The 13,223-nt window shown below is 42.1% G+C and overlaps 1 long non-coding RNA gene across 1 annotated transcript; it reads left to right on the top strand.

The window, feature by feature from the left end:
- Window positions 1-3,203: 3,203 nt before the first annotated feature.
- LOC113595415 (uncharacterized) lies at window positions 3,204-12,985 on the top strand. The gene is made up of 3 exons (XR_003415909.2): window positions 3,204-3,543; window positions 11,492-11,553; window positions 12,141-12,985. It is a non-coding gene; the product is annotated as an uncharacterized LOC113595415 (long non-coding RNA).
- The last annotated feature ends 238 nt before the right edge of the window (window positions 12,986-13,223 follow it).

Raw genomic sequence — 13,223 nt, forward strand, 5'->3', positions numbered from 1 at the left:
GGTGAGTGGTTTCAAGACACATGTAACCAGCTTTCTTTACAAATCCTGCACATGTCCTGGCAGCTCCTTTGGAATGATTGCATCTCTTATTTTACACTGTTTCAGTAGAAACTTCCATTCAGCAGGCTGCAACATATGTAGTGGATCCTGCACGGTGCCTGGGTGCATGTATGTATGCAGTTGGCTCTCTCTCTGCAGTGAGCATGCAGTCTGAGGACACAGAGGAAATTCATAGATCACCATGTGGGGATGACAGAGTGAAGTGGCACCAACTCAAACATAGGCACTACCTGGTCACAAGCATAAATCCTAGAGATAACATCCTAAATTTGCTTGGTAACAGTTAGCTACTGTTTCTCAACCCTGCCTACAGCATCATTCTTGACCTGCAATATCCACAAAACATCCTCACAAAAAAAGACAAATGCAAACAACGGTACCTTGCTTTTCAGCAAGTCTCTAGCCAAGGAGTTAGAACACCTATTTCTCTGCCTCCCAGGCATTCCTAAACTCCTGATTCATTTTACTTATGGATGTGATGTTATTTTTATTACTTAGCTTCTAACATTAATGAAAATGAAATAAACATATTTAAATAAAAGTATTTGTTGGTTCTAGTCTATCCTGGGCTAATTATGAAGGCTAGGATTTCTAACAGATGTAGACAAACAACTTTAAAAATTCTGTTCTCTCTAGCCAAAAGAGCAAGATAAAAGCAGAGAAAGAGAACGGGCTTAGAAGAACAATAAATGTGTATACACAAAACAATATGGCTCTAAAATACATGAAGCAAAAACTCACAGCTGAAAGAAGAAATCACCTAATGCACATTTGTAGTTGGGGAATTAAACACTCCTCTCTCTGCAATGTATAGAACTACTAGAAAAAAATCAGACAGAGAGAAGATCAGAACAACATTGCACAAAAATGTCTAATTAATATTTATAGAATATTCTAAGTGACAACAGCAGAATCTACATTCTATTCAAGTGCTTACACATCATGGGATTGTTCCCAGAGAAAGAAAAACTTATTTTCACATAAAAACTTTACACAAGTGTTCAAAGTTTTATTAATAATGTAACATATCCTGAGTCATAAAATAAACCTTAACTAACTTAAAAGAATGGAAATCATGTAGAGTATGTTTTAGAATCGAAACAAAGTAGAAATGTATCAAAGAAAAACAACAAGGACATCTTCAAACACATGGAATTTAAGCAGCATACTTCTTTCTAAATAATCCTTGGGTCAAATAGAAAATCTCAAAGGAGATTAAAAAACAAAAAAAACAAAAAACAAACACATCGGGACTCTGTTCATAGAGGCCAAACCTGGAAATGACTCACTGGGCACATGGTTAAACAGACTGCAGTAATCCACACCATAGGCTACTTCTCAACCATAAAAGCAAGAAACTATTGGTATGCAACTACTTGAATGAACTTCAAGGAATAATGTTAAGTGAAAAATGCTAATCTCAAAGTTATGAACTGTCTTATTTTAGTTGATACACTAATTGTTGAAATATCAAAAGTATAAAGATGGAGAATAAATTAGTAGTTGTAGTATGTGTCAAAAGAAGACTGTGGCCTCCTGTCTTATTTGTGTCTGTGTGTCTCCCCCCTCCCCCCACCAGTCCCAACCAGGGCATGGCCCAGCTGTGAGTGAATGGGAACCATTCATCAATGCTCTTCTCACTATCTGTGTTTATTCTTGTGAAAGTGTCTGACTCTAGCACAGTGGGGACACAGTGAGGGAACAAGGAAAAGAAGACATATATTTTCTTTAGAATGGGAAATCCATTTTATTGTAATGACATATAGCTTTTTATTTTTCCTCTGAAGGACTCTAACCTTCTATGATTGGTCTAAATTAATTTCATCTTTCCTTTGGTTTCCGTAGCAATGTATTTCATACTCATATTGCCAAGAACAATTCTCCTAGTGTTATATTTACCAAATAATTTGGAAATATTCCCTGTCATTTTTTTTTTCTGGTTGTAGCTGGTCATATCAAAGAATACCACCACTTTGCAAGAAGAAAGTGTACATAGAACACATTCAGTGCTCAATGACTCAATGTTCATGGGGTTAATCAATGAATAAATATGCAAAATTCAAATTGTATACCCCTTATTCTTTTCCCAAGCATCAGATAATTCAAGTTAAAAATCATACAGTCATCTCCTATAAGAAGATCCTTGTGTGGGGTATGTATTTACAGAAATGCACAGGAAAGAATGCGCATGTTCTCAGGGTCTTACAATCTTGATTGCATCCTTATATGCTCTGCAGGAGAAGCAGAAGGTCTGGGAAGCACAGAGGAGGGGCATTTAGGCCTGGGCAGGGAATGCTGAGGTAGTGTGTGTGTGTGTGTGTGTGTGTGTATTTTGGGTTCCTAGATTCAATTCCAATGTGTTGGAGGGGGAATTTCCCCACACATTCCAGCAATTGTCAGGATACTAGCTTTGTTTCCTAAAATTCAACTCAGTTTTGACACTATTTACCCAGAGATAGCATCAGATTCCACAGATTGAGAGCTTAGTCCCACGAGACTGCCCTTCCCCCAATTCAGATAATAGACATAAACCCCCATTGTTACCTGTGTTTCTGACACACAGACTACAGAGCAAAAGTTCCCATCATACCTCTCCTTGGTTTAAGTATTGCTAGAAAGGCTCACAGAACTCAGAATGTTTTACTAGATCACCAGATGATCATACAAGGACATAACTCAGGAATAGCCATATGGTAGATGCATAGAGTGAGGTTTGGGGGAAGGGCACCAAGCTTCCATGGTGTTCAGGTGCTGCTTCCCTGAGCACCAACACATGTTCACCAATGCAGAAGCGCTCTGAACCCAGCCCATTTGGGGTTTTCAGAGTCTTCATTACACAGGTACCATTGATTAAATTATTGGCTCTGGGTCACTGAACTGAACCTCAGCCCCACTCTCCTCTCCTGAGGTCAGGGGTGGAACTGACAGTTTCAACCTTTTAATCACAGGGTTGGCTCCCTGGCAACCAGCCCTGTTTGGGTTCCAAGAGTCACTATTAACATAACAAAGGACACCTTAGTTGCTCTCAAACCTTAGGAAATTTCAAGGGTTTTAGGAAAACCAGAAAGAGGATGAAAACTAAATATATATTTCTTATTAAAAAACACAATATCACTGTGTGTGTGTGTGTGTGTGTGTAGAAAATGGCACAAATCAAAAGACAGGAGACTGAAGCAGTGGTTTCTCCTGGTCAGGACAGGTTAACAGTCCTTAGAGCTCACAGGTAGGTGACAGTTCCTCTTCTCACCATGAGTCCAGCTCCTCCTGCTCTTCCTGTGTGCCAGGACTTGTATTTGCCTTGTACTTGCATTCTCCCTTTTAACGTTGAACAAAGTGCTTCACCTCTCCAGTTTCTTCATCTGAAGAACAGAGATTAGATAATAATGGCTCCACCTCAGAGGCTCTGGTGAGGTGTGAAAGTTCATCTAAAAAGAGCTCTGAAAGCAAGTTCAGCCGGAGACAGCACCTGGCAAATGTTAACAGGTAAGGTGATGGGGGTGAGCATGAACATCCTTGGGAAACTGACAAGGGAAAGTGTACATAACATACCTGAGAAACACTGACAATGGTACTGGGGAACCAGGCCTGAGAGTCTCCAAAGGACTAAGTGTGCAGCTGTGTGTGTCTTAAATCCACTGCTTTCCAGAAAGCCAGACTGTTGATGAGAGAGCTCTGACCTCTCCTGGGTATTATCAGTAATAATTACTGTTAACTGCCGTTCACGTTTGTTTAGTACTCTACAGTTTATGAAGCACTTCCACATACACTCTTGTCATGCTCATCCACTGGGAGTTGTTGAGGATTTCTGAATGGATGCCAAGGGGGTATTCAATAAAATGCCCAAGGCTGCTGTCCTCACCTCTAGGCTCCAGGCTGTAAATCTGGTCACATCCACTGGCATTAAAATCACCTGATACATCCAGATAAATTAACAGGAATGGCTGGGTGGCCATTCTCTGAACTGCCCTCCACTGGCTGCAGGTGGTGGTATCCATTATGCTACCAGAAGTGCAGTGAGATACACTAGTGAGTGTGGGGGTCAGACTACCTCATGTCTGTTCTAGTCCCAATACCTCCCTAGCCTCTGGAATCAGAAAAGATAACTATTTTTATTCCCATTGCCTTTTTAAAGAATATGATAAAGATTCTTGAGGAAAGTGGTAGACAAATACATTAACAAATAAAATAAACAATTCTAATTTTAAAATAGTGGGGAAATCTACTGAGTAAGGGCTTTTTTGAATTATTCTCTGTTAAGAAACTATTCCTATTCCTGTGCCAAACTGTCAGCTTGCTTGGGAGGGTGGACGAATGCTCAGAGCCCAAGGCTTTAGGGAAAGGAATGGATAAGATATCTCATGCTTTTGCCTGAGATTCAAAGCAACTGACACCTGTTGGGGAGAGCCTGATGGCCTGGGATCACAAATTCCAGGTGGATGGAGATGAACAAGTCCCCTGAAATAAAATTCTCAAGGTTTGAACGAGATGAAAAGGCAAGCTGATTGTCAAGCTGGCCCAGAATCAAAAAGAACCAACAGTCAGTCTGACTCTGGGGTCTAGGGGCTCATGATCATCTGTGTCCCAGGGATAGGCTGCTCCTAGAAGCAGTGGCTCCAAGTGATTTAAAGAGTGGTGACACTATGAGCAATAGTACTTGAACATCAAAACTAGGTGTGATTGGATATTGTCCTTCCTGGGGCCCTTGGGACTGGGAGAGGCTACGTGATGGTGTGGCCACAAAAGGTGAAAGTCAGGTCCAGCTGTGTTGAAGGCCTCTTCACACTACCTGAGCTGGAGCTCCTACTCCAGCCTGCCCAGGCTCCAGCATTGTGGTGATTGTGGGACACGAGGGTCAATGGAGTGCCCCACTCTCCCAGTGGCAGTGGTCTCCATTGACCAGCAGAGGTTTCCTGGTACTGTCTGTGCCTTGTAGCATGATGAGTGCTGAGGGATTCTCCCCCATGTGTGCAGAGCACAGGTCACTGCTGGACAGTAAGTCTCCCTGAATGGAGTGGTATGACAGCCCTGGCCCTTGGAACATTTGGAAGCATGTAACAGCCCAGGGACTTACTGGGAGGGAGAGGTTGGAAGCAGAAGGAGGATAAGACAGAAAGCTACTGAGGGTTCACAGATTTTAAGATGCTACAGGGAGTGCTTTAATTACATGCCAGAGCTGAAGATGCATGCCTTACTCATATGTGAGTTACATTATTCATATATTCATCTGTTACAAAAAAAAAACATATAAAGGACCTTTGACAGCATGTATATTGTGTTTTTAAAGTTTATTTATTTATTTTAATAATAAGAGAGAGACAGAGACAGTATGAGTGGGGGAGGGGCAGAGAAAGAGGGAGACAGAGAATCCCAAGCAGGTTCTGCACTGTCAGCGCAGAGCCCAATGCAGGGCTCAAACCCACAAAACCGTGAGATCATGACCCGAGCTGAAACCAAGAGTCAGATGCTCAACTGACTGAGCCACCCAGGCACCCCTATATTGTGGTTTTAAAGATCAATTAGACATGGTTGGATTCTAAAGGATCATACCATATATTAAGATTAAAAATACATATACATAATTCTATTTATGTAATGTGTATATACTCATTTGACTGTAAAATGTACTCATTTGTTAGTTTATAGAACAGCTGTCCATCTCCTCCCAATATCACTAGGACACACAGGATAGGAATAATCACCTTTCCCTTCTTAATACTGAAAGGAGTTCTGAAATGAAGCCAGTCAAATTCAGCCCCACACCGTCTCTATTCTCTTAGAAGAATGTTAAGTAAATTGCTTTTGTTAGCAACTGTTTAATCTCCAAGGCTGAAAAGTCTACTGTGAACCTTGTCACATTGTTTCAGAGTGAATCTGACCTAACATTTCATGTTTGTGTACTTGTTTTTAAAAATACTTTATTTTTAAGTAATCTTTCCATCCAACGTGGTGCTCGAACACAAACTCCAAGATCAAGAGTCACATGCTCCACCGACTGAGCCAGCTGGACGCCCCCTAACATTTCATGTTTGTACACTCAATTCCTCATGTCTTGCTAATGTGACTTGCCCTAGCCTGGGGAGTTGGTGAAGACAGGATCTGGGTCTCACTTGGTCACTGCCGTGTCTCCAGGTTTAGAACATGCCCAGCATGGCATAGGCAGGTGGCACTGTTGAGTGAAGACAGAATAATGAACAGCAGGTGTCCTAGGAAAACATCTAGGAAAAGTTGTTTGGGCAGGAGAAGCTTCCTGGCTGCAAGAATCTCTATGCAAGAATCTGAGGACTGGATTTCCCACCCAGTAGGTATCAGGATAATAATTCCTCCAAAGAGCCATCTGCTTCATTGCTGGCAGTCAGGGCTCTTTGCTCTCAGCCTGAAGCTGTCTACTCATCCTGGGCACCCACATTGGGTCCTCCAGGACCCAGCAGAGCCCCCAGTGGACTCTTCCAGTTCCCAGCCATTCTTCCCTCCGGGCTACTTCTGTCCCACACAATCACTGCCCTTCCTGACTTGTGTGTTGGGCCAAGAGGCATCACTGCTGTCCCCTACAAGCCCCAGGACCACACTGCAGCTTCACTCCAGCCATGCTCCTCAGGCATTTATTTGTCTACAAAGTCCGTCACATAAAAAACAACATGAGTGTCACAGATACATGATGGGCAAAACCTGATATATTCTTGTCTTTTTACAAACCCTGATATTTCAGAGTTCCTTTCTTAGTATAAACCATTTTACTTGCCAAGAACACTAAATGTTAGTCATGATCTAGTAAAGACAAATGGCTAGAATTCTCCAGATCTCCACAACTTTTTTTCCCATGGCTGCCACTACCCCTGCCAGATTCCTGAGGATGAGAGGACACAAATCTACACATAACAACCTAGATACAAGCACATTTTAGACAATACACACTTGGAATTTTCCCCCCAAAAAATCCAGGCCCATGAGCCTGTTTCCTGCCTTCTCCTTCTATGCCTCCATCTTGATATTGACCCTATGAATTGTCTTTTCTGTTGTAAAGAAATGGAGAAACAAAGTAACAGAGAAACCACAGATTCTTCTTTCCCAGTCCCAACTCCCTATATCTTGTCTCATTTTGATTTCTTTCCAGGTTGACCTTGCTCCTTGCCACACTCTAGGGAGAGCACTTCACAAGAGAGGACCTCCCTTGACTCATTAGTGCCTGTGATGTGAAGGATCCTGCACTTCCAGGGCCAAGTTGAAGGGTCAACCTTTGTAGACACCCTGATGGCTAGGAAGAGTGGAAGGGTCTTAATACTAGATTGTGTTTCTATCAGTTTGAATTCCCAACCTACAATATTTAAATAATGATCCCTACCCTGGAACATCCTAGGAAACATAATTTCACCTCTCTATAAAAGCATTTTTTTGTATAGCAAGATTAGCAAGTATATCATTCTCCAAATAAAACAGCAATCCACCTACAAATCTAAGTAGTGCATGATAAAACAGTTTTCCAGAAGCTCCTATTAAATATTCAAACAAACACTATAAATGCTTCAGGGCCACTTTATGGGTTTCTTGGATGGCAATTGTAAAATCATTAAAGATCTCCAACACAGATCAAGCTACATAACTTAGATGATTTATTTCAGGGACTCATCAATGCTGTGAAATAATGCAGTGTGTGTGTGTGTGTGTGTGTGTGTGTCTTCAAATGCCACAAGTCTTACACAGACATTTGCATCACTGACTCACCAGTAGCAATCCCCATGACAGCACCACCTAGCAAGCAGAGGGGCCGAGTTTCAGAAGCAAGCTTATCAAGGCACACTGTCCCACATCGGTCTACATGCTGGTGGAGATAAAGCCATAACAAAATAGGACCAGACCAAGGTACAGAAGCAGAAAAGCTGCTGTGATGTATATCCCTCTCCCCTCAAAGGTGCCTCCAGCCCAGATACAACTTCCCCTGAGCCCAGGCCATGCTGTCCTTTCCTGGCATTTTTTTTTTCTCAATCTTGCAGCTGGGATATCTTTGCCCACAGACTTATCTTCACTTGGGTCTCAAGGTTACTCTCTCTTCTCTTCCTCCTAGGACATTCTCTCCATTTTGCCCCACACATTCCCACAGGTAGTTCTCATGCATTCTCCCTCCAAAGCAGCTGGCACAGAAGCTACAGTCCTTCAAGTGGGCTTCAGAAGAAGGGCTGAGAGCTATCTGCCTGCCTTCTCATAAAACCAGAAATGTCACAGCAATACTCCTAGGTGAGTCCACTGCACAGGGGACGTATGAAACACCCATAAATGATAGAAGTTCATTCTCATTGACTATGGGAGATGGCCACCCCATAAGTGTCTCCCAGAGCAGTGCTATAGCAGAGCACTCTGTAGGCACAGAGGGAATCACACAGGAATGCCCATGAGCTCCTGGATGAGAAGGAAGAATGTCACCATCACTACACTGCCATAACAGGATTCTGAAGCTTGAGTTTTCCACAGTTTAACCTCCCCTCCCCTCAGGGAAGAGAGTGAAGGGTATAGGAGCTGAGTTAAAGCACACACAGACCAGGGAGAACTGTTTAGTTTATGGTCCTTTATAGTGTCTAGTTCAAACAGCTATTTCTGTTTCTGTATGTTCATACTTGGGACCCTCAAGTGTAGTAAGAAGATATTTATGTAGCCATATCCCAAGCTAAATCCTAAAAGGATGACATAGATAAGCCAATAAGAATCTATTTTCACAATGACTGAGGGATTGCTAGGAGAAGGAAGAAAAGGTCAAGGCACAGGGAGGCTGCTCTAGTGCCACAGGGAGAGACAGGTCATGGGACTGAAATACAGTAATGTAGACATCACCTGCCCATGTTCCCTGTGGAACTGTATTTGGGTCTTATGCAATGCAGGGTGTCTGGACTAAATTCAGAAGACATTAGTCCCCAGGCAGTGAGACTCAGACCCTGCTGACGGAGGGAGAAACCTTTACCCCAGCACACTGAGAGCAGCTCTGGGCAGGAGGCTGTGGTGCTTCAGGGGTGAATGACACATGAGCACCCATGAAGACTCCTCCAGGAGACTCCTGGGGCTTCACGAAGCATGAGTGAAGGGAAAAGTGAGGAAGAGTGAGCCTGGCCAAGGCAGGGAAATAGTTCTTGTGGGCAGTCTTCTTTGTGATGGTTGACAAATAACTGATCCTGTCCATGAGAGGATTTTGGAGAATAGAACATAAGCTTTGGGTTACATGAACATGGGGCCTGGCACCCCATGCCATTTATTTAACTCTTCCCAGCTTCAGTTTCTTCATCTTTGAAAACAGAGATAACATCTGCCACTCAAACAATTATAAGAAATGCAGTGTTCATGCATGTGCAGCATTTAATCTCTCCCTTGGCACTCATCACATATTCAGTGAATGTTGATAAAAAAAATATGAATGCATCGTGACCACATACTGACAAAACCCATATTCTTTGAAGGACCTTATTTGTTTTACTAGGATTGATCTTGTTCATTTTGCACTGATATGACTATAATAAGACTCATGGGTCTGACTTGGTCTCTGGGTATCAGGAAACAAAATGACCTTACAGTCACTGTGAAGGGCCCCTTGATAATGGTTAGGTTGGAGTGGTAGGACTCTGGACTTTGCCTGAGAGCCTGTCTGAACATTGAAGCAGATCCAGAGAGGTTTTAGAGAATGACCTAGTCTCTCCCTGGAAGATCTTTCCAATGCACCTCCATGCACACATGGAGGGCAGATACTTCCCAGAGAGGTCAACAAAACTGGGTACCTCTTGTTAATTAAGATAATTTATGAAGGTTATCTCAACCATGATTTGTCTGCCTGTCAGACTATGTCAAAATTCCAGCTTAGATAGCAAGCTATTCTGGATTCATTCTTGCATCTGGTAGATCTCACTGGTGCTAACTCTGTACTGGGGATTGTAATGGTAACTGGAGATACTGTGTCAAGTAAGCACCATCTCTGTCCTTTCTTCAAATGGTGGGGACAGACAATTATGCCACAGTGAGATGGAGGCCCTGGTGGAGGGAATCACTGTGTGCCATGTCCAAACTAGAGTCACAGTAGACTTCAAGAAGTGGGGTGACACCTGAAGTCAGAATGACAAGTAGGAATTAGCCAGATGGAAAGGGGTAGAGTGGAAGTTCTTAATTTGGTAATTGCTTATTTGGTACCTCTTCTGCTGTCCTATGCTCTGATTATAGAATGATGAATTAAATAGTTTTGTCTAAGGAGGCAATAAACATGGAGTAGCAATTGCAGGGTGGTGGAAGTTGCCGAGAGGTGACCTTAATCTCTCCAACTTGGTGGACAGAAACAGGGTGGCTGTGGAAAGGCTTAAGCTGGGACTTGAATGCTTGGCAAGAGTTAGGTGGTGGTGGATGGAAGAACATTTCAGACAGAGGGGAAAGGGTATATTAAGGATCAGGAATTAGAAAAATGTTGCCACTTCCAGGGAAGGTAAAGAATGCCAATCTGTAGCGGTACCTGTAACTGGCTCAGTCAGTTAAGTGTCTGACTTCAGTTCAAGTCATGATCTCACAGTCCGTGAGTTTGAGCCCTGCATCAGGCTCTGTGCTGACAGCTCAGAGCCCGGAGCCTGCTTCGGATTCTGTGTCTCCCTCTCTCTCTCTGCCCCTTCCCCACTCACGCTGTGTTTCTATCAAAAACTGAATAAACGTTTAAAAAATTTAAAAAAAAAAAAGTGCCAATCTATATACAGCATGGGGAGAGGAGGGAAGGGTGAAAGTGGAGAGGTGAGAAGGACCTGGTCATGCAAGCCATGGAGCTCAGGTTATACTGTATGAGCAGCTGGAAGCGTTTTAAAGATGACCATGACATTTAGATTTTTTATTTAGGCAAACCATGCTTTTGGCTCCAGTATGGAGAACGAATTGAAGGTGAGGCTGGAAGTGACTGCTTAGAACAGGTCTAGTGGACCAGGGGAGCTGAAAATCCAATTAAGAGTCCACTTTAGTAATTCAGAGGATGGTGATTTGAACATCAGTGGAGGAGGCAGTCCTAAATTATGGGTGGGTTATGGAGAAAGTTTGGCAGATGCCAGCTGAAAGCAACATATCAAAACTTCTTTCTGATGTAAATGGAAAACCTTTCTTGGTTTAACAGATTGCTTAATCCCAAGCTCTTGCAGAAAGAAGAGTGGCTGGTTTATCAGACTTCTGGACAAAGCAGGTAACAGTGGCACCACCTGCCCACTGAACTTTCCTGTTAGTCCTGCTCCCATTGTAAGACTTTCGTGAGGCCTGAGATTTGCTCTTCAGCGTGGTTGCAATCATCAGTGGACGATCTTAGACATGATTGTACTAAGCACCAGCTTTTAGTGGTGAGTGCCACAGGAGAACCCAGAAGAGGTTAAATTATCTTCCGATACCATGTTAACTGTCAAAACTCCCAGCCAATCAGGCTTCTGTATGCTTCTCCTTCCAGCTCCTGATGATCAGAAGACTAGCACCCTCGGATACTATATTCCAGAGATTGCTGCAGCAGAAGTAAGGCTCTACAGTCTCTGTCTCATTTCTTTCTAAACCTTTGTCAAAGAAACAGGACTGCATTTTTATCTTACTAAAGATGATCAAATTTAATTAATGCTGAAAACTTTTTTTGCTTAAGATTTGTTCAACTTAGGCTTCTTTCTAATTAACATGGCATTTTAAACAAAACATATTCCTTACTGTGATCGAGACTGTTGTGCAACCAAATGTTAATTTCCCAGCCTCTGTTGTAATTGATTGTGACCACAGGACTGTTGTGGGCAGTGGGTTGTGGCTTTACATGATGTAAACCACTTCCAAGTCTGGACCTTAACCATATCTCATATGATACTCTAGGCCTCTCTTCCTTTTCTGTGATTCCCAGGAATCCAGGAACCCTGGGTTCCCTGTTTCAGGTGGCAGAGGTACAAAATATAAGACTACCACCCAACTCCCTTGGATTTTGCTTGAGTGAGACACAAATCATCCATCATTGGATCTGTTAAACCAATTGAATTTTGGCTTTTATTTATTAACGTAGCATAGCATATATAGACTAATGCACCTTGTAACTCTAAACAGTATGACTCCTATTGATTTTCCAGGTCAAAATATTCATCAGCACATTTGAAGAAGCCCATATTCAGGCTGCTCCCTTTGCCTCTTCTCAAAAGGACATGAGTATGAAGAAAACTGTTCAAAAGCCTATAGAACATTAAGAAGTATAATAATAATAGTTGCATTTATTTGGATGTGGGGATAGGCAGGGGCAGAGATGATGGGAAACTGCTAGATAGTAGGGTCTTTCAGAGAGAGAGAGAGAGAGAGAGAGAGAGAGAGAGAGAGAGAGAGAGATCTGGAGGAGGAGTGCATCGTATTCTGATGTGTTTTGTTCTGTGGGCAGTGAGAAGAGATGATCAATGCTATGTTGAGTCTGCTGATTATTTTTTTAAAATCTGGATATAAGTACTTTATTTACAAATATTTAGATTAATAGCATTCTGTTACATCAAATGAAGAATACAGCAATCCGAATATATCCTGTAATAAAAACAAGACCCACTGTAACTAACTTTGGGAATTGGGTATTTGACCTAAAAAAGACAAAGTTTTTGGTTTGATATTTCTACCTTGTATCTAATGAATGGGTTGTCCGTATGTAAATATACATACACATCAGCAGGTCATGGTCCCTGGTCACATCCTTTGTGATGCAACAGTGCAAGCAAAATGGGTCACTGTAAGTTTTTAACAGAATATGTCAATCTACTCCAGAAAAGTTGTTTTTACAAATGTTAAACAGAGAAATAAAATGAGTCCACAAACTAACCAATGTTTTATTTAACATTGACTACACAATATTCCAGTACTATCCCATGTTTACAATCCATATTTAAAGTACCTGTGGATATCCAGGTTGAGAATCCAGTGAACAGTTGGATATACATGACTGAACTGTACAAGAATAATCTGTACTGAAATTGTAGATTTTTGAGTTATCACTATATAAATTGAAGCCATCATTACTCTTCAAATGAGCTCTCCCAGAGAAAAGGTGATAATAAGAAAAACAAAATCCTAAGGCCCCACAGGAATACTCACATTAAGCAACAAGGTTCTATGCAGAGGCTGTGAAGCAGGTAGAATGTGTGTGTAGAGAAATGAGCTGGTGTAGTATCAAGAAGGGC

Source organism: Acinonyx jubatus, chromosome C1, assembly GCF_027475565.1.
Source record: "Acinonyx jubatus isolate Ajub_Pintada_27869175 chromosome C1, VMU_Ajub_asm_v1.0, whole genome shotgun sequence".
Taxonomy (NCBI): domain Eukaryota; kingdom Metazoa; phylum Chordata; class Mammalia; order Carnivora; family Felidae; genus Acinonyx; species Acinonyx jubatus.